Below are 21,453 nucleotides of genomic sequence, written 5' to 3'. Positions count from 1 at the left end.
AGAGTCGCTAGAAAACACACGCATGGGGGCGCTATGCTCGGGAGTTGTCAGATATGGAGTTCCAGGGGGTTTCTGGGGTAGCAGAGGGCATAGACAGGCTCAGCGTTGCTCGGGGAGATCGAAGGGGCATCGGCTGGCCTCGAGGGTGACGGAGACTCGCAGGGCGAGCTCACTGAAGTTCGGTTGCGTCGGCGGGGCTTCGGGTGATGAAGCGGTGCTCGAGATTGAGTGCCTAATGATGAACCAAGCAGATTAGACGATGGATGTGATCAAGGGGAACACGATGGACAAGGTTGTGGGGCAAGACACTCACGGTGTCGCTGGAGTTGAGGTCATAACAGCGGCGAGGCTCGGGCTTCGTCGAAGTCGGGAATAGAGGAAGCTCATGTCGCCGCAAAAGATGTCCAGGGGGTACACCGTTGTGTGGGGGAGTCGAGTGGTGGCGGTGGTTGGTCTCGGGGTGACTGTACTCGGCGGAATCGACACTGGAGTTTCTTGGTCAGTGGCGGAGCTCGGGGGTTCACCGGCGAGGAGCCTGGTGGCGTTGTGAGGGGGATGCAGAGGGGAAGTGGTGAGAGTGTCTGGGTCTATTTAATGGACATGGAGGTAGGAGCTGGCATGGACGGTATGCGCGCGAGGTGGAGATCGTGGTCGGTGTGCACACGTGGGCGGTTGGAGGTTGGGGGTGACCCTGACTAGTGGGACCCACTGGTCAGCAACTTAGGGAGAGAGAGAGGGTGTGCATGGGGTTCGGTTGTGGCTGGGTTAACTGGACTAGCATGGCTAGCTTGCTCGGCTGGGCATTTTTTTTCCATTTTTTGTTTTTTGTTTTGTCTTTGCCTTTTCATTTGAATTTGATTTGATTTTTCTATCCAAATAAAACTTTCCCTAATTTCAAATATGAATATTTATGCCAACATTTTATTTGGCTGTTTTGAGCATACGTTTTCTGCACTTTATTTTCCATATTCAATTTCAATTTGGTTTAAACCCAAATATGTTTGAAATCCAATGGAAAATTTGGCAGAAGGTCAAGCCAATTATTTGGACATGTGGGATTCACTCTCTTGCTAAATAAATGCAAGCCCCTTTTCATAAAAATCCCCATTTGATTTTTGAATTGATTCCAACCAATCCACTCCAATCATTTAGGAAAAATTATTAGCGCTTGAATATCATCTGGGTCTTATTTAGGATAGCCTTATGCCCAAATAAATATTTTAATTTTCAACCTATATTGGGATTCTGATTTATTCCCTAAACCTTGTAGGGTTGATTCTGTTTCTCCCAAATTTCAAACAAAGGTTTCAATCTGGCCATAGGGTCCTTGACTCTCTAGGTGAATTCAAATAGTGCAAACACGTCAACCATTAAGAAAATTCCTAGACAATATTTAGCTAGAGGCTAACAAGCATAGGTTTTCTCAGAAAAAATAATTGCCTCACAAATCTCCTAGCCTAATGCAATGATGTTGCATTGACCACACATGTGGGCAATATAGCGCGATTTGACATAGAGCGTTCATGTTGTATCCTTTTTGGTGAGACATATTGATAGCCATATGTTACAAAATGAAGGGAGGAGATGATATAGGGGTGTGGGTGGACTAGGGTCCACAGTTTCACTATTTTAGGGAACCACGACCCTTTTCCCCATTAAAACCAGGCTTGCCATGAGCTGCATTTACACCACACGCACTCTCTCCCCTCTTTCCCACACCAGATCTCCTCGCCCTCGAGTTTTTAGCCGGTTTGGCTCGCCGCCGCATCGGCTTCGCCAGAATCCATCCGCTCTCGCACTCATACGAGGTAGGAATCATGGATCCACCCACTCTTTTCCTCGTCGTCCTAATCTTAGACGTGTTTGATGTGCGTTGTATTAATGACAGATTTTTGCGAAATCTGCGAAGCCGATCTGGGATATAAGTGGTTTTAAGGGAGAATACAAGTTCAATTTCTGTCAGGTGGTGAGGCGCACGTTAATTTTTGATATTATAATTCATCGATTTCATCTGTATGCTCGTGCCTCGACAAGGATTTCGTGGGCTAAGGTTTGGTCGGGGAGTGGTGGGGTGGGGGATGCGGGATCTAACCCCGCATGATGAAATTGTTGTCGATTGGGAAGCAGAGTGGCTCGGTCTTCATGTTCTAGTTTTGTAAACATGTGTTTGTGAATTAGTAGAGTTAGGGGAACGAGAGACACAAGATGATGCATGTTTGTGCGGTGGTTCGGGGAAGTGCTTGGGCGGGTGGACATGCATCTTGGTATCCTCTAGCCATGATTTCCATCTAGACCCCCCTCCCACCCTTGGTGGTCCAGCACACTTTAATTTTTTGTTATTATGATTCATTGATTTCATATGTGTGCTCGCCACGACAAGGATTTTGGGGGCTAAGGTTTGGTCGGGGAGGGGTGGGGTGGGAGGATGCAGGATCTGACCCCGCATGATGAAACTGTTGTCGATTTGGGAAGCAAAGTGGCCCAGTCTTCAGGTTCTAGTCATGTAAAGGTGTATTTGTGAATTAGTAGAGTTAGTGGAACATGAGACACGAGATGATGCATGTTTGTGCGGTGGTTGGTGGAAGTGCTAGGGCGGGCAGAAATGCATCTTGGTATCATCTAGCCTTTCTATCTGAACCCCCCTTGCTGACCCCCTACAGTTTTTCTAATCCTCCATTTTTTTGTTGATTTTCCACTCCTTGAAGGGACAATATGACATTTTTCTGGAACACGCAAGAGTTAGTATGCCATTTTTGTAGAACACACAAGAGTCAGTATGAGATGTCTCGCAAAAAAGGGTATGAGATCAGTATATGCCAGAATTGTTTAAACTATATTGGTGTAGTTGTGGTCCTTAGAGGCCCACTAGTGCACGACAAATTCTAGGCCTAGATTCCCTCTAGATGATCCAGGGCTCCAGGCCAAAAAATAAAAGGTAGACATGCAATTTAACATGCATGTCTCACTTTCTCCAAAAAATGCATGTCTCACTCTTTTTGCGTGTAGAATGACTTTACCTTTTGTCACCTATCTATTGTTTCCATTTTTGATGACACCACATTTGTCACCTCTATGAATTGAAGAGCATCGTGCTGTAAGACTCCTTGTACTAATCCATCCCCCGAATTAGAAACGGCGATCTTGGCAGTAGTAGGCAGTGGCAAACGGCCACACGCGGTTTACTCATATACTTATCTCCCATGCTAACGTGCATAATGCTCAGTCGTTGGTACTGAGGCGTCCCAGTGGCAACCATCATCGGGTAGCTATTGAATGGAACCAGCACACCCCCCGAGTTTGTCTCATATACCAGGCTTAACTTGTGGCCACGTCTGGCGCTTTGGTAGTACCCTATCTATCCAGTACGAGATGAACTATCTACTAATGTATCTATCTATCTATCTATAGCCCACCTTTTTCATCAATGACATGAATTTAATAGCTATCTAATGCTTTAATTTATGCTTATCTCTTGCATGCTGCATGCTATAAATAGGGGGAGCGGCACAAGACTGGACCACACACGAGAACCCACAAGCAAGAGTAGGTAGAGCGAGACCACCGTGGCGAGGAGAGATAGGATGGCATCAGGAGCAAGGACGTGAATTTCTCCGAGGAAGAAGTCACCTCGCACCCGCGCGTTCTCGAATGTGAGGAGCAGACGGTTGCACCGGCACGGCAGTCTTCCATCTTCGCGCCAATGTTGGACGAGCTGCAATACTCTATGTGCGAGGCAGGGCACAACTTTGGGTCCATGAACATGGACAAGTTCATGAGCAACATATGGAATGACAAGGAGTTCCAAGAGGCGACCGGTGGTGTCTTGGTGGGCATGGAGGTGGCTTCGGTGGTGGGTGCTGATGGAGGCCGAGGTGGCGAAGATGCAGGAGGAAGCAACCTAGCCCGACAGGAGTCGTTCTCCTTGCCTCCCCCGCTATGCCGGAAGATGGGTGGAGGAGGTGTGGGCTGAGATCAACAGGGAGACCCGCCCGGTGCATTCCCAGCCTCAGTCCGCGCGGCCCTCGCCATTGATTCCTGTCGAACCACCGGCGAGGAATGGTGGTGGGGTTGCGGCGAACGAACAGTGGGGGGCGCTTGGAGAGATGACGCTAGAACAGTTTCTTGTCAAGGTTGGTGTGGTCCGGGGATCTGGCACCGGCGGCCAGGCGCCTGTGGCGGTCGGCATGGTCCATGGACAGATGAACCCTACCCCGGCCAACGACATGTTCCAGGTGATGGGTGATGGCATGGTGTTCATCCCCAACGGGTACGCAGGGATGGTCGTGGTGCCGCCACCACCACCTCCTCAAGGTGGGGTGGGTATCGTGAGCCCAGGGTCGCCGTATGGGAGGAGCACCATGACGGAGGTTGACATGATGAACTGTATGGGCGACAGAGCGATGATGGAGAACAGCGGCGCGCGGAAGCGCGGCACTCCGGAGGATCAGTCCTGTGAGAGGAGCATCGAGCGCCGCCACCACCGCATGATCAAGAACCGTGAGTCAGCCACACAATCGCGTGGCTGGAAGCAGGTACTTACTTGGCTGCCAAAATTGTTGGATTTATGCAATGTCATTTCTGCAATGGTGGTAACTGGTAACAAGGTTGGCGACACTTACACTCTCTATCTTTCTTAATCGGGCAGGCTTATACCAAGGAGCTTGAAGCCGAACTAAACCACCTCAAGGAGGAGAACTCTCATCTGAAAGCTGAGGAGGTACGAAGTTGCTCACCAATGAAAACCATGAGAAAATTCAGCTTTCTTAGTCTTTTCAGTTCTTACCGTTACTAAACAGTTTCACTGTTTTGTTGCAGAAGACGATTTTGCTGACCAAGAAACAAATGGTATGTACATTTTCCCACCATCATGTGGCAATCCTCCTACACTCGCCATCACTTGCCAATTGCATGTGACAATCTAAATGCTAGGTCTTCAAACAGTCAATGTGTGTGTGCTGATGAAAACACCTTGTGGATGTGATCTTTTATTTCTTACAGCTAGTGGAGAAGGTGATGGAGCAGTCCAAGGAAAATGTGAACACCAAGAAGGGTGGCGCCCTGTCGCGGCGCTGCGGTAGCTGCATCTAGTGATAGGTGACCCACCATTCAGCTTCCATAGTCCTGCTGGCAGGAGGATGAGAATGAATAATGGTTACCTTTCCTTTCTAGAGCGGGGTGGTATCGTAATTTACTAGTAGTACCTAAAACCCATAAGAACCCAAATGTCTGTGTTTTTCTGGTCAAGCAAGTGAACTTATGTTGTTGTTACTGTTTATAGGTATATAGGTTTGTCAGAAACTTCAGGCCAATGGAACAAAGGAAAGTTAGCAATATGTTTATGTGTACTAGAACTTTAATATGATGTGATGCAATGTGTGTGGTCCATTTCTGATGGGGTCATCACCTTTGTTCTTTTCTGAAGATTTGGAGATGACACACGAGTTGAGTTTAGTCACGTAGGCACACTTTTTCGCATCGGTGAAATTTGAGCCATTCAAATAGTTTTTAAATCCAGTGAATTTGAGCTATTCAAATAAGTGGTCAAATGGGATCCCATGAGACTTGACGATGGTCCCCGTTCGCAATGCTTGGGTAGTCGATTCCCTTTCCCCTCCATCGTGGCTCACTGTTTGAGGGTCCGGATAGCCTTCAGTTGCGCTTCCCGGTTGGCCAACCATGATGTCGATCATCAACCTTCATACTCTTACGGCTATGCATCGGAGGCCAATGGTGATCCTCTTTTTCTCAGAAAAATCCTCCTACACTTACCAACATTTGCGAATTGCTTGCAAGAACCTAATTGCCAAATCTGAAAACAGTTAATGTGTGTGTTGATGGTTATACCCTATGGACGAGATATTTTTACAGATGGTGAAGAAGATGGAACAATCAAAGGAGAACATCAATGCCAAGAAGGGTGATGCCCTGCTGCGGTAGTTGCATCTGGTGAACGGTGACCCACCATTCAACTTCCATAGCCTTGAATCTGGTTGTCTTGTGTGCTTGATGCAACTACAACAACAATGGTGGTGATGATAGCAGTTACATTTTCTTTGCAAAGAGGGATGATATATTAATTTACTAGTGGTACCTAAAATCCATAAAGACCCAAATATCAGCGTTTATCTAGTCAAGCAAGTGAACTTGTGTTGTCGTTACTGTTTGTAGGTGATGATTGGTTTGTGAGAAAAACTTCAAACAAATGGAAAAAAATTAGCAATATGTTGATGTGTACTCCGAAAGTCCCCTTATACTTCTGAGATTAATTGAGCTTAGGATGAACGGTAAATTAAACAAAATTAAAATACATCAATAAACTCTGAATTTTTTTGGGTGTAAACTTTGACAAATGTTCTCAGTGCTTGTAAATTTCATCCCGAAATAACATTCAGTTTTTTTGGCATGACTTTCGCGAATGTTATTTCGGGATGAAATTTGCAAGCATGAAAACATTTGTCAAAGTTTGAACCTGGAATAATTCATATTTTTTTCTTTTTTGATTTACTGTTCATTAGAGAGCATATGAGGTCGGGACTAGATACTATGTGTCTTGTTTACTCACGCTTTAATATGATGTGATGCTATGTGTGTGGTCCATTTCCGGTTTATGTTGGAGTCTTTGCCTTTGTTATCTTCTGAAGAAGTGGAGATGACACACGAGATGAGTTTAGTCACATAGTGCATCGGAGGCTAGGAGTGATCCTCCTTTTCTAAGAAAAAACCCTCATGCAATTACCGTCATTTGCCAATTGCTTGTAACAACCCAATAGCCAAGTCTTAAAATAGTAAACGGGTGTGTGTTTATGGTAACACCATGTGGTCGTGATTTTCTTACACCCGGCGTTGAAGATGATGGAACAGTCCAAGGAGAATGTCAACACCAAGAAGGGTGGTGCCCTATTGCGGCATTGCGACAGCTATTTCTAGAGAATGGTGACACGCCATTTTGCTTCCATTGTTGTGTTGGTAGGAGGATGAGAAGGAACTGCATTCTGGCCATTTTGTGTGTTTGATGCAACTACAACGAAAATTTAGTAGTTACCTTTTCTTTTTGAAGGGGGGTGGTATAGCAATTTATTAGTAATACCTAAAACCCAGAACAACCCAAATGTCAGTGTTTATCTAGTCAAGCAAGTGAACTTGCATTGTTATTACTATTTATAGCTAATGTTGGGTTTGTTAGAAACTTCAGATAGATGGAACAAAATAAAATTAGCAATATTTTGATGTGCGCTCGTGCTTTAATATGATGTGATGCTATGTGTGTGGTGCATTTCGGATGTGTGTGTAGGAGTCTTCTCATTTGCTTGCTTCTGAAGAAGTGGGGCTGACACACATTACTCACGTAGGCACACTTCACTGCGTCGGTGAAATTTAGGCATTTAAGTAATGTTTACATCTAGTGAAATTTGTGCTATTCAAATCAATGGTTACATGGGATCCCGTGAGACTTGACGGTAGTCACCCATTGCAATGCTTGGGTAGTCAATATCCTATCCCCGCCATCATGGCTCGCTTCTTGAGGGTCTGACTAGCCTTTAGTTGTTCTCCTTGGTTGGCCAACTGTGACGGCGATCATCAACCCTCATACTCTTGAGCTATGTGCATTGGAGTCCAAGGGTGATCCTCCTTTTCTAGGAAAAAACCCTCCTACACTTACCACCATTTGCCAATTGCTGGCAACAACCTAATTGGCAAGTCTTAAAAAAGTTAATGTGTGCGTGCAGATGGTAACACATGTGGTCATGATTTCTTTCACATCTGTTAGAGAAGATGATTGAATAGTCTATGATGAATGTCAACACCAATAAGGGTAGTGCCCTGTCGCGGCGCTACAACAACTACATCTGGTGAATGGTGACCTGCCATTCAGCTTCCATAGTTGTGCTGGTAGGAGGATGAGGAAGACTTGCATTCTGGCTATTTTATGTGTTTGGTGCAACTACAATGACATTTGTGGTGTTGATAGTAGAGTTACCTATTTTTCGGAGTGGGGTGGTATAGTTGACAGTGTCCTGGACTAGGGGGTACTCACCACGTCGTCTCCCGACCAGTGGGTCAGGCCGAGGACCCCCATGGCGGTTCACTATTGGGCCAGTTCAGGCAACCCATGCCGCATACAAGGGAGATTCCACAAGGACTTGGCGACCAGGACAAGGACTCTCCTAAACCCTAGGCCTCCGGTGTGTTATATAAACTGAGGCTAGGCTAGTCAATAGATAATCCCATATTCATTAGATCAATCGCGTGGTAGATACATGTACTCTGTACTACACCCTATATGAATACAATCAAAATCAGGACGTGCGGTATTATCTCTTCGAGAGAGCCTGAACCTGGGTAAAATCATGTGTCCATGTTACCATCATTCCAAGACGCCTAGCTTAGGACCCCTACTACGAGATATGCCATATTTGACACCGACATTGGTGCTTTCATTGAGAGCCTGTTGGGTGATAGCCATGGACCGATGGGATGATCAGGTGATATATTTTCAGTCAGATCTGTTCTATGTAAATTATCTTTTCTATAGATTATTATTGTCGCCTCGTACTATTTGTTCGCAGTGCTAGATCAAAATCAAAAAAACTTCTAGCGGTCATGCCTGATGATCCGCGGTACAACAGATCCGAGCTGTTATGGAGCTACTAGTAGCAGACCTAACTGATGACGACGAACTACACCTGCATGGCCATGGTGGGTTAGAAGAAGCACGCAACATCCTAGTTTTGGAGGATTTGCTACGTAAAGGTGGGTTGACCAACATGGATTCTGACCGGCGGAGGCGTACAGGGAAGATTCCATCTTTCCTTCCTCTACTTTATTATTTACCATATTAAATTATATGCTTGGAGGGAGGCTAAACTTTTGGGTAGTTGTCTCTATGTGTACATTTTGCGTGTGCTAGTCCGGTTTGACTTGATGTGTGCTTACGTGATGCTGTCGACTCCAAATTCGCTATACTTGTTAGCAGATGAATCATCAGGTGCCATGGTTCCAGTTAATTACTCTGTACGGATTATTTGTCCAGAGTATATCCTTTTTGCTGGTGTGCTTTCTTTTCTTTATGTAGACTACTGCGGCCGACATATCTCAACGATCCGGCATCCTGGCATTAATAGTGGCCGTGCCATGCCGTCGACTCCTCAAGCTGATGTCGTCGTCCTAGCCGAAGGGTTCCAGATGAGGTGCACATGCAGGCAGCCAACTAGATTTGCTATACATGGGCCAAACCCAAGGAAAAAGAAAATGTAGTCCGACCGGCGATGCTCAGCCCGACGACACCGTGGAGCTAGCGCACTGGTACTAGTACTATTCCTAGATGCAAATCCATGAGCACCCACATGTATCTCTTTGTATTGCTACAACAAATAAACCATGAGCTATTAATCCTAGTAATTTTTGCTTGTTTGGGTTTATTTTTCCTGAGAAATTATTACTCTGGTTTGTTCCATCCTCTATACATAGGACTATCAAATGGTTGCCGCATTAACGATGGTTGCATGATGGTTCGGTCAGTTTCCCATCCGCAGTTCGGCGAACGCCTCATCGGGGACTCGGATCGCCCTGCGAATTCAGGCTTTGTTACACCGATGCCCCGCATCAATATTGGCTTCGACGCCAGGCCAGATCTCTTTAAAAAATATTTTGCGTAAATTAATTATGCGAGGATTTTTTATATATATTTATATTATTATTTTTTGGACTGCTCTATTTTATATGTGTAGGTAATCGACTTCGACTGCGTCACGCGGTCTCTTCGGCAAGCCGACGTCGTCGTCCCAATCGGCATAAATCGGCCCGCGTGATCACCTCGTGGGTAGAATTGCCATACCGACATGTTCTGTTGCCTCGGGGACTTCGGCATCGCTGAAAGAGCTCTACCTCATCGGGTGTTTGGCACACGGGCCATATTTCTTTTATTACTCACTTTGCATAAATTATTAATTATGCAACAAATTTTTTTAATTTATTATTATTACTATTATCTCCGGCTTGCACTATTTTCTGTGCACAAGTAAATGATCCGGGTCGGGCAGTGTTGTCACCTCAGCGTACCAACGTACCACGTCACCTCGGCTGGACCGGGGGCTTCGTCATCACTTCATTAACCCACACCGGGGACTTCGGCGTCACATTGCCAGCCTGCATTGGTCGTGCTATATCGCCACTTTGGAGTGCCGAGCTCTTCACTCCGTCACCTCGGGACCAGGGCTTGGGGGTTGGGACCTCATCCCGCCGTAAGCTCGGACCGCGATCATCTACACCGAGCACATTAACTAGCTAAGTCGCTTTCATGCTCAATTTTTTTAATGTTTAATTTTTGTTCGGTTTGACCAAGCATTATATTTGTGTTAAACAAAAAACTTAGTTTGTTAAAAATGTTATTTCTTAAAAACATTTCTCTACCCAAGTTAACTGGGGGCTCTTAAATTTAGATGAGTCGTTTTATGATAAATTATTTCTTCTTAGTCGTTGCAAGTCTTTTTCTATCACTCCTTTTTCGATGCGAGTGTGTGGTCAATAGCCGGAGATAGTTTCTCTCTCAAAGACGCTTTTAGTTCGCTAAAATGGCCTAATGAGAAGTACTCCGCCTTCGGGATAGGAGGTTGCATCCGTAGGCTGGCCCGATTGAAGTCTTGAGATCGGATGTGTCATATTAATGCACGACAGAAGCACAAAAATTTTAAGACCAATTTGGGATTGCACCAAATGACTTGATTAGTTCGGACGTTCAAGCTTTTACATAAGTTCTTTGGATTTTGGAGCTTATGTTACTTTTTTAGCTATTTGTATGTTTTTCTTTCAGGAAGCGGGACATCCTCATGACCGAGGTGCCCTGCATTCTAATTCAACTCGGGAGATCTTTTCTGACCCACAGCTTGATATCTTTCTCGACGAACTACACCTGGTGTTGACAAAATGCACGCCATATCGGGACTAGTTCCTGAGAAGTGCAATGCCAAACGCATTTCAAGCATTGGCAATATTAACGGGGGGCTGAGACTACAGCCGAACCCACCAAAACCAAGGTACCCATGGAGTACTCGGCAAAGCGTCCGCAGACATTGCTTTATATGCATCCGTTTTGAATTGTGTCTTCAGTCAACAGTTGGATTGCCGGCTCCTGTGCTTGCCTCCTATGTTCGCTTGTTTCGGCTCGGTGTGGAAAGGGAGAACCACTGCGATTGTGCTTCCAGCTCGCACGGTTAAGCGCCTCAGTGGAGAAAGCCGAAAACTGACTGTCACAATAAGCGTAATCTGGTCAGCGATCCGATGATGTGTTAAACTATAAGATCGATGGAGGTCACCCGTGATAAATGACGGGCCGTTCATAACATTGGCCGAAGTGTTAACGGCTTGACCTCGGCTGACGCTGAACACTAACTAGGGCTAGTAACTAGCCTCCCAACTTGAAGCTCCTATGACTAAGTAAAGTTATAAAGCCCGCATATCTGATTGCCTTGTTTCCGCTAACACAAGCCTCCGGGCACTGAGACGTCGGCTAAGGGTTGTCTTGTTACTGCGGAAACACTCTGCGTAGTGATACGTCCATTTTGCATCTATGTTTTTCTTACTGTTATTTATGATGTTTTTATCCATAATAACAACTTTGATCCGTGGGCATAGACCAACTTAGGCCAAAAGCCTAAGCTTGGGGGAGTACGTATTTCTCACCGACCTTACATTCATGTTCACACACATACTCATGCAGTTGTCGGTGCTCATATCTTTTTCATTGTAATATCCATGCTAGTTTATTTTTTTTAAGCATTCTTCTTCTGTGTTTGAAAAACGCTAAAAAAACAAAAATTAGTTGTAGCTTTTAGCTAGTTTACTTTCCATGCCTGTAGTAGTGAATTAAAAAGAAAACCCAAAAAAGATTTCTCATTCTTATGTTGCTTGATTGGGAGCATTCCCGTGTAAATAGTTTTGTTTCTTTTCTTTTCTTTGGGGGGGCAAGAGGAGAAGACCATGATGAAAATGTTGAGTGGCTCTCATATGCATTATTGTTGATCTAACAAAGAGCCATATTACCTTGTCTTCTCCCTTGAATTGAATGCTTGCAGATTCCAGCTTAGTCCAATGCACGTGCACTATTATTATTATTATTATCCACACTATTCGGTTGTGCAAGTGAAAGGCAATAATGCGATATATGATGGACTGATTGAGATGAGAGAAGCTGGTATGAACTCAACCTCTCTTGTTTTTTTAAATATGTTTAGTTCATCATTCCTAATTCAGACTATTATGTATGAAACATGTTTTGCAGAGCAATTAGAGATTATAGTTGCTCATGCCATGCTTAATATGCTAGGAGTTTATAATGGTTTACCTTGCATGCAACATGCTATTAAAATGGTTGTGATGTGGTATGATAGGTGGTATCCTCCTTCGAACGATTCAAGTGGCTTGACATGGCACATGTTCATGCTTGTAGTTGAAACAAAATCAACATAGCATCTACGATATTTATGTTCATGGTGAATTATATCTATCATGCTTGCATTCAGTGATATGCATTCATGTGTTGTGTTCTAGCTGGTCTGTCTCTTTCTAGCTTCACTTGTACTAAGGCGGGAATACTGCTTGTGCATCCAATTCCATAAACCCCAAAAGTTATTCCATATGAGTCCACCATACCTTCCTATATGCGGTATCTACCTGCCGTTCCAAGTAAATTTGTATGTGCCAAACTCTAAACCTTCAAATGAAATTCTGTTTTGTATTTGAATAGATCATGTGTCAACTAGGGTTCTGTATCTTCCATGCTAGGCGGGTATTCTCAAGAGGAGTGGACTCCGCTCCTCACTCACGAGAAAATGGCTGGTCACCGGGATTGTAACACCCCAAAATTTTGACCTTGATTTATTAATTAAAATTTTGCCAGGAAATTAATTTCTTTTATTTTCTGGTTTTATCTTTTAATTTCATATCACTCTGTCCCTCTGAATTTTTGAGTTTTTTCCTTCTAGGTGGAAACCTTTCAAAAATATTGTTGGACTTGTATATCTTCCCAAGACCATTTGTTTTGATCAGTGGAATTATTTCTACAATTATTTTTCCTGAGCTTTATTTCTTTAAAAAATGATTTTTTTTCATAAGTTTTAGAGTTCCATTTGCACTACAACCTATTTAAATATTTCTTTAAAAATTCCACCAAAATTGGGGGATGTTAGTAGTAGTGTATAATTCAATTTTATGCAAAAACCCATTGGTGTTCTTTGAAAAATTTGAGCAAATCATCCTCATCTTCATTCTGGTCCAGTTTGGTGTTTTGTACTGCAACCATGTTTTATCTTGCCATATTACCCTTGATTTTTCTCCTGCTTATAGACCAGCCTACCAAACCCTTAAGTCCAGGAGATTGGACCCACTGGAGTATTTTTTGTCCATGCAATAATGCCCTTCACTTTCTGTCCAGAACTGAAGATTTGCAAAACTTGCACTAACAAGTTTCTGGTTTTGCCCAAATAGCCTTGCCATCATCACTTGCACCTAAAGAGATCCCAACCTAGAGATTTGGGCCACCAGAAGAGATGCCTAGAAGCCCATGGCATTCTGTCGAGCACCTTGTGGGCATGGCTAGTTTTGGCTTAGTTTTTAGTTTGCGTGGTGAACATGATCCCCTGACCTAACAACCATGTCCACTAATCTCCTAGCCACCTCTAAGCTAGACATGTTAATTGCCAGCCTCACCCAAGATCTCTAGGCCACCCTGGCTTTCTGTGAGCATGTAGCGTGTGTGCTCTGGGCGCGCCCAGGGAGCATGTTTTGCAAATCGCCAGACCCCTCCAAGCCGCCCCTGGCACCCTACAGCACCGCCGTCAGAGCCCTCTTGGTGGAACGCTGGCGTCCGCAACACGCCCCTGCCATGGCAGCGCCGCCCAAGCCACAACCGCCCGCCAGCTGCCCTCTGGAACAGCTCGAGCTCATCCATGAGCCGTCCGCTAGCGCCCGTCGCCGCCACGTCGTCCTACCAGAATAAGAAATGCGGTTCACCGGCGTTCTTATCCGCAGCCGCGGGAACCGACCTCGACCACCTATAAAAGGAGGCCCCGAGCTCGTCCAGACCCTCAGGCCCATCTCCCTAGTGCCCCATAGCCAGCAATCGACGGAGGGAGCCGTCTGCCTCGTCTCCGGCCAGTTCGGCCGCCGCCACATGCTCCGGTGCCGGTACGTCGCGAACAGGGCCTCCCCAGATCTTCAGCACCAACGTCCGACTACCCTCAACCGTGCGGAGCCGCCCCACCTCTCTAGCCCGATCGGGAGCCACCATAGCTCGAGACCTTCGATCCACCCGAAACCACCGTCCGCCGGAGCTCGCCGCCAGCGACCCCCTCCACCCCCGCCAGCCTATCGACCACTTGGAGGACCGCCCTGGACCAGCGGATCCATCCCCGCCCTCAGAATCCCGCGGGGAGCCGCCGTTCGTCGGCGGCAATCGCGGGCCCCACCACCGCTCGGCCAAGAGAAGGAAGGGAGGGCGCGGGCGACTGGTCAAACCTGACCAGTGGACCCGACGACCCCACCTGCCAGTGACCCCAGCTCTGCCGACGTGTTTTAAGTGGAAACGTAAAACACATGCGTACGTCTTCTCTGTCTCGAAAGCGTATTCTTATTCGAACCGTTTTCTTTTCTGTTTAATTTAAAAACAGATTTTGACTGAAACTTTGACTAGCTATAACTTTTTAAATATAACTCCGTTTGACCTGATTTTTTTGTTTCCCAAATTTCAATCTAGTTTATTTCCATATTTATTTGAAAATTTTCCAAACAACTTTTTTGTACTGTTTTGAAACTATGTGTTAATTTAAATTTTCTTAAAATAGGATTTTGAAGAAGGAAGCAACTTTCAAAAAGTGCACCCCCACTTGCATACTCTTGAAGGCAAGCATTCTGAGCCCCGACATAAGATTTGTTGTGTGTTGTTCGATGCTAATACGACACCACCTTGACATGAAGGGTCGGTATTTTATGTGGTGTTATGATCATATTCATGAGTGCATAATGATGATTCCTTGCTGTTGAATTTGATATGCTTCTGATAGTAATCACCCTCGTATGCCTTTCATGCCTATCGGGAGGAATCCGGGAAAGTCTCTGTCTTGGGTAGACACGAACTTGTCTCTAATAATTCATTGAGACGATTATGTCCGGTAAGGCATGGTGAGGTATGATGAGTGGTGATTCTGTTTGTTGGTGTGAAATATATTTGTTATACTAATCCTGCAGGGAATGCCTTAATATCCTGAGTCGACTGTAGATCGAGTCTTGTTCCAGTAACCCCCATACTTGTTTCGTACTACCACTAGTCCCTGCCATAGGTAGGGTATGGTTCAGTAAGTTGCCAACCCTTCCTAGCACACACCATACAGAGAGGCCATGGTGGAAGATACCAGGCTGCATCCGGTAGACATGCCACCTGGTCCAGTGGGCATGGGTGTTTCCGGTTGGAGCCGAGGGGGAAGCCCCTAGTTTGCGCGCGTTATAAATTTTGTGATCCCATGCTAGTGGAGGTTATAGCCGCCCCACTTAGAGTTTCGCTTAACGGGTTCATGGGTGATTCCAGACACCGGTAAGTTAGGCTGGTGTGTGCGGTCAGGTGTGTTTTCAATTAAAAGACCGTAGACGGAATTAGCCCCGATGGACTAAAGGAATCCGTTACTCATGGGTAAAGAGTACACCCTCTGCAGAGGTTATATCTAATCGGATAACCGTGTCCGTAGTTAAGGACTACAGTCTGGGATGGGTCAAGTGTCGGTCTTCGGAGGAAAAATTGCTAAACCAGAACATTGATCATGACTTGGGACATATGATGATTATGATTATTATTAACTATAGCCTAACCATTGGTATTATTTGAATTATTGAGTATCCCTAGACGGTTCTACCTCCTGGATATTCACTGTGATTATTCTCTTATAAGCCCTTTATGTGGTGTCGCTCAGACGCCCGACTGTGGCATGCTTGCTATTTAATTATTTATAAGCCCTTTATGTGGTGTCGCTTAGACGCCCGACTGTGGGCATGCTTGCTATTTAAATTACGTATAAGCCCTTTATGTGGTGTCGCTCAGACGCCCGACTGTGGCATGCTTGCTATTTAAATTATTTATAAGCCCTTTATGTGGTGTCCGCTCAGACGCCCGACTGTGGCATGCTTGTTATTTAAATTACTTATAAGCCCTTTATGTGGTGTCGCACAGACGCCCGACTGTGGCATGCTTGTTATTTATTTTATTTGTAAGCCCTTTATGTGGTGTCGCTCAGACGCCCGACTGAGGCATGCTTTACATTATTATCTTTCGAGGCGTCGCTTCAGACACCCGATCGGTGCATCCTAATTCTACTCTCTGATTGCATATTCATGTTTGACATGAATAACCTGCTTGCGTGCATCATGGATTTTTACTTTCATGACTGACGTTGTGATCATGGAATATTTAGAGCATGACTTTCATTTGTTATATTATACCTGAGTTCATAATGTTTGGCGAGTACATTCCAAAGTACTCACTGGCTTGTCCTGCTATTGTCTTGGCCAGATTTCTTGCATGGAGAGGAGCGTTGCGATGACAGCCCCGGAACCTACGCAATGGTGATAGCAGCCTCGCGAAGATAGGAGTTATCCATGTCAGCTGTTCCTGTGGGCAATGGAGTCCCATAGACACTGATGAACCACAAACCGCTTTCGCCATCAGCCACTAGAAACCTTGTGTTGTACTCATAGGCTAGAATGGTCTTGTACTACATATTTGTATTTTGCTTGGAATTTCTGTATCAAGTTTGGTGCCTCATCAGCTAACAGTAATCCTGGGGCCTGCTGGGCAAGGACCATTTTCTGGAAATATATCCTGAAAATCCGGTCGCGACAACCTTGGTATCAGAGCCAGGATGACCATTGGCTAATCCTATCTTGGCCAGGTCAATAAACCTAGATTAACCAATCCACCAGACCTTAACCTAGCCCTAGCCAAGCTTCTCGTGTAAGATAGCCACACAGTGACCGGGACACCTTTTGGCAGCCGGTGCCCAACCTATCAGCCTAGCCTGTCAATCACGCGCCAGTGACCAACACCTAAATAGTCTCTTTCGCAAGCGTGCGAAGGAAGACTCCGTCCCATTTTTCTATAAAAAGGGCACGCTACCTCAACCCAGCACATCATAGCCTCTTCCCCAAAATGAGCTATAATGCCTAGCCCCATTATGCACAATGAGACCACAGCAACCAACCTTAGAGGTTTTGTGACCGTGCTAACAAACCTCACCCGCCATGCCTTTGCATTAGAAGAGCCCCCAGAGTATGTTGTGTACCAAGGGCCCATGAGCGGTGAGAGCCGTCAATTCTGGGCCACTATGCATGTCTATGGTAGGGGTCTATCGCCAGAACACCCCTACAGGTTCACCGGGAGGACAACTTCCTTTGAGCCACAAGCTATCCAACTAGCTGCTCGAGAGGCTATAGTTCAACTCTGGCACTTGTCGCCCAGAGTTAACTGTCACTCGTTCTACTACTCCCCCAGCCGTGACGGGTATGGTAGGCCACCCTTGGTTGCCAACGGAGATCACGAAACATATCCTACATTGTTGCATCTGGTGCACTATGTAAGTGCACTAGAGGAACTGTTCGATCAAATCACCCTTGATCTGATCGCAGCTCGTGGAGAACTGGTTCGCCGACCCCCGGCAAGAGGAGGGGATGAGCCCGACGCCGACAACCCAGTCGTGTTGTCAAACAACCGATCGAGTCCTTGAGGTCTGCCCCAGCCATCGACCAAAATGCTTTGGTGTCCCCAGAAGTGCTTCGTCGCCTTTTGGGAACACGCTTCCAACGGGATTGTGGCCAACAACCCCCGCGATGGTCATCATCGCTACCCCGACCCTGCAGCTCCTCAACTCCATCCAGCTAAACCTAACAGTGAAACCCGTGGAGAAGCCTCGACGTCCACAAGGCACGCCGCTTAGATATTAACGAGGTAGACTAAGTCACTCGAGTAGTACCGAGTCTTAGTATGTCCACGCCCTGTAATTGTGTGATCTTGTATCGCCATAATTAAATGATGTCTGCTTGTGCGCCCCTATTTTAAATAATAGCCATGCATAAGTATGTTGGTGTATAGTTGCATTTTTAATTCCGGGACGTAGCTACCAAAAACCACCCCCGACGACACCCACAGTTATACGTCACTTTTGTGAGATATGTGTATCTGTGGCATTGACCCCGACCCCATAGAGCAGAACCGACAAACTAGTTGCCCCTCACCGCGATAAATGACCCAGCCCAGATGCTATATAAAAGTCCACCTCGTGACCTTACCAAGTATCCCTCACCTTATGCACAACTCTCACAGCCATTTCTTTGCCATGCCAGCCCTAGTATTTATCTGAGAACTCCAGATGCAAACCCCAGGTAGTTTTGTTAAAATATATTGGGACTTTACCTGCAGTACCATGAGTTCTACCCATCCACCCCAGTACAAGTTGCTCAAATCGAGGATCACCCCATCCACCTCGAAATATTGAGCAGTGGTGCACATCCCTCCCGCAAACCAAACCAAGACCCAATGGAAAGTCTCCTTCGTGGGGGAATCTATGCCGACTCCGCAAATGGCCATAGAAGCTGCTGCGTACGAAGCGCTTGCTCGCCTTCGATTCGCGGTACCTGATGTCTACTACACAACCTTCTTCTTGTAGACGTTTTTGGGCCTCCAAGTGGAGAGGTTTGTAGGACAGTAGCAAATTTCCCTCAAGAGGATGACCTAAGGTTTATCAATCCGTAGGAGGCGTAGGATGAAGATGGTCTCTCTCAAGCAACCTTGCAACCAAATAACAAAGAGTCTCTTGTGTCCCCAACACACTTAATACAATGGTAAATTGTATAGGTGCACTAGTTCGGCGAAGAGATGGTGATACAAGTGGTATATGGATAGTAGATAGAGGTATTTGTAAGCTGAAATTATAAAAACAGCAAGGTAACTAATGATAAAAGTGAGCGTAAACGGATATTGCAATGTGTTGAGACAAGGCCTAGGGTTCATACTTTCACTAGTGCAAGTCCTCTCGACAATAATAACATAATTGGATCACATAACTATCCCTCAACATGCAACAAAGAGTCACTCCAAAGTCACTAATAGCGGAGAACGAACGAAGAGGTTATGGTAGGGTACGAAACCACCTCAAAGTTATTCTTTCCAATCAATCCGTTGGGCTATTCCTATAAGTGTCACAAACAGCCCTAGAGTTCGTACTAGAATAACACCTTAAGACACAAATCAACCAAAACCCTAATGTCACCTAGATACTCCAATGTCACCTCAAGTATCCGTGGGTATGATTATACGATATGCATCACACAATCTAAGATTCATCTATTCAACCAACACATAGGACCTCAGAGAGTGCCCCAAAGTTTCTACTGGAGAATCACCACGAAAACGTGTGCCAACCCCTATGCTTAGGTTCATGGGCGGAACCCGCAAGTTGATCACCAAAACATAGATCAAGTGAATCATGTGGTATCCCATTGTCACCACAGATACGCACGGCAAGACATACATCAAGTGTTCTCAAATCTTTTAAGACTCAATCCGATAAGATAACTTCAAAGGGAAAACTCAATCCATTACAAGAGAGTAGAGGGGGGGGAGAAACATCATAGGATCCAAATATGATAGCAAATCTCGCGATACATCAAGATCGTATCACCTCAAGAACAAGAGAGAGAGAGAGAGAGAGAGAGAGATCAAACACATAGCTACTGGTACATACCCTCAGCCTCAAGGGAGAACTACTCCCTCCTCGTCATGGAGAGCACCGAGATGATGAAGATGGCCACCGGAGAGGGATTCCCCCCGCCCGGCAGGGTGCCGAAACGGGTCTAGATTGGCTTTCGGTGGCTACGGAGGCTTCTGGCGGCGGAACTCCCGATCTATTGTGCTCCCTGATCATTTTAGGGTATATGGAGATATATAGGCGGAAGAAGTACGTCAGGGGAGCCACGAGGGGCTCACGAGGGTGGAGGGCGCGCCTAGGGGGGTGGGCGCGCCCCCTGCCTCGTGGCTTCCTTGTTGCTTCCCTTACGTGGACTCCAAGTCTCCCGGGTTGCTTTCCTTCCAAAAATAAGTTCTGTGAAGTTTCAAGTCAATTGGACTCTATTTGATTTTCCTTTTCTGCGAAACACTGAAACAAGGGGAAACAGAAACTGGCACTGGGCTCTAGGTTAATAGGTTAGTCCCAAAAATCATATAAAATAGCATATAAATCCATATAAAACATCCAAGGTTGATAATATAATAGCATGGAACAATAAAAAATTATAGATACGTTGGAGACGTATCAATTGCAACAAGGAAATACAATCAATCAAAGAGCAATTTTCATAATTAAATTCCTTGAAATCCAAAATAGTGGGTTTAGCAACAGCTAGGGTTTTAATTTCTTCGATCCCACTTTCATCAATTTTAGCATCAAGATCTAAAAACTCCGAATTCTTGGAACACCTTCTAGGTAAAGGTGGATCATATTCAGTCCCATCATTATTAAGATTCATATTGCAAAACAAAGATTTAATAGGGGACACATCAATAACTTTTAGATCTTCATCTTCATTTTCATAGGAACTAGAAGAACACGCTCTTATAAAGGCATCTTTCTTAGCACGCGTCCTAGCGGTTCTTTCTTTGCACCCATCAATGGAAATTATCATGGCTTTGAGAGACTCATTGATATCATGCTTAGGTGGAATAGATCTAAGTTTCAAAGAATCAACATCAAGAGAAATTCTATCAACGTTCCTAGCCAACTCATCAATCTTAAGCAATTTTTCTTCAATCAAAGCACTGAAATTCTTTTGTGAAGTAATAAATTCTTTAATATTAGATTCAAAATCAGAGGGCATCTTACTATAATTTCCATAAGAACTGTTGTAGGAATTACCATAACTATTAGAGGGATTACTAGGATAAGGCCTAGGATTAAAATTTCCTCTATACGCGTTGTTACCAAAATTGTACCTACCAACAAAATTCACATCCACAGATTCATTATTATTCTCAATCAAAGTAGACAAGGGCATATCATTAGGATCAGAAGAAACACTTCTACTAGAAAATAATTTCATAAGTTCATCCATCTTTCCACTCAAAACATTAATTTCTTCTATCGCATGCACCTTTTTATTAGTAGATCTTTTAGTATGCCATTGAGAATAATTAACCATAATATTATCTAGGAGTTTAGTAGCTTCTCCTAAAGTGATTTCCATAAAAGTGCCTCCCGTGGCCGAATCTAAAAGATTTCTAGAAGCAAAATTAAATCCGGCATAAAATTTATGTATAATCATCCAAAAATTCAAACCATGAGTAGGGCAATTACGTATCATTAATTTCATCCTCTCCCAAGCTTGTGCAACATATTCATGATCAAGTTGCTTAAAATTCATAAT

At 45.0% G+C, this 21,453-nt stretch overlaps 1 pseudogene; it reads left to right on the top strand.

Moving 5' to 3' along the window:
* The first annotated feature begins 2,425 nt into the window (after window positions 1-2,425).
* Window positions 2,426-5,375, top strand: LOC125547020 (annotated as a pseudogene).
* The last annotated feature ends 16,078 nt before the right edge of the window (window positions 5,376-21,453 follow it).

The sequence above is a fragment of the Triticum urartu genome, chromosome 3 (genome assembly GCF_003073215.2).
Source record: "Triticum urartu cultivar G1812 chromosome 3, Tu2.1, whole genome shotgun sequence".
In the NCBI taxonomy this organism is placed as follows: domain Eukaryota; kingdom Viridiplantae; phylum Streptophyta; class Magnoliopsida; order Poales; family Poaceae; genus Triticum; species Triticum urartu.
This window is presented reverse-complemented; position numbering and strand designations above follow the sequence as displayed.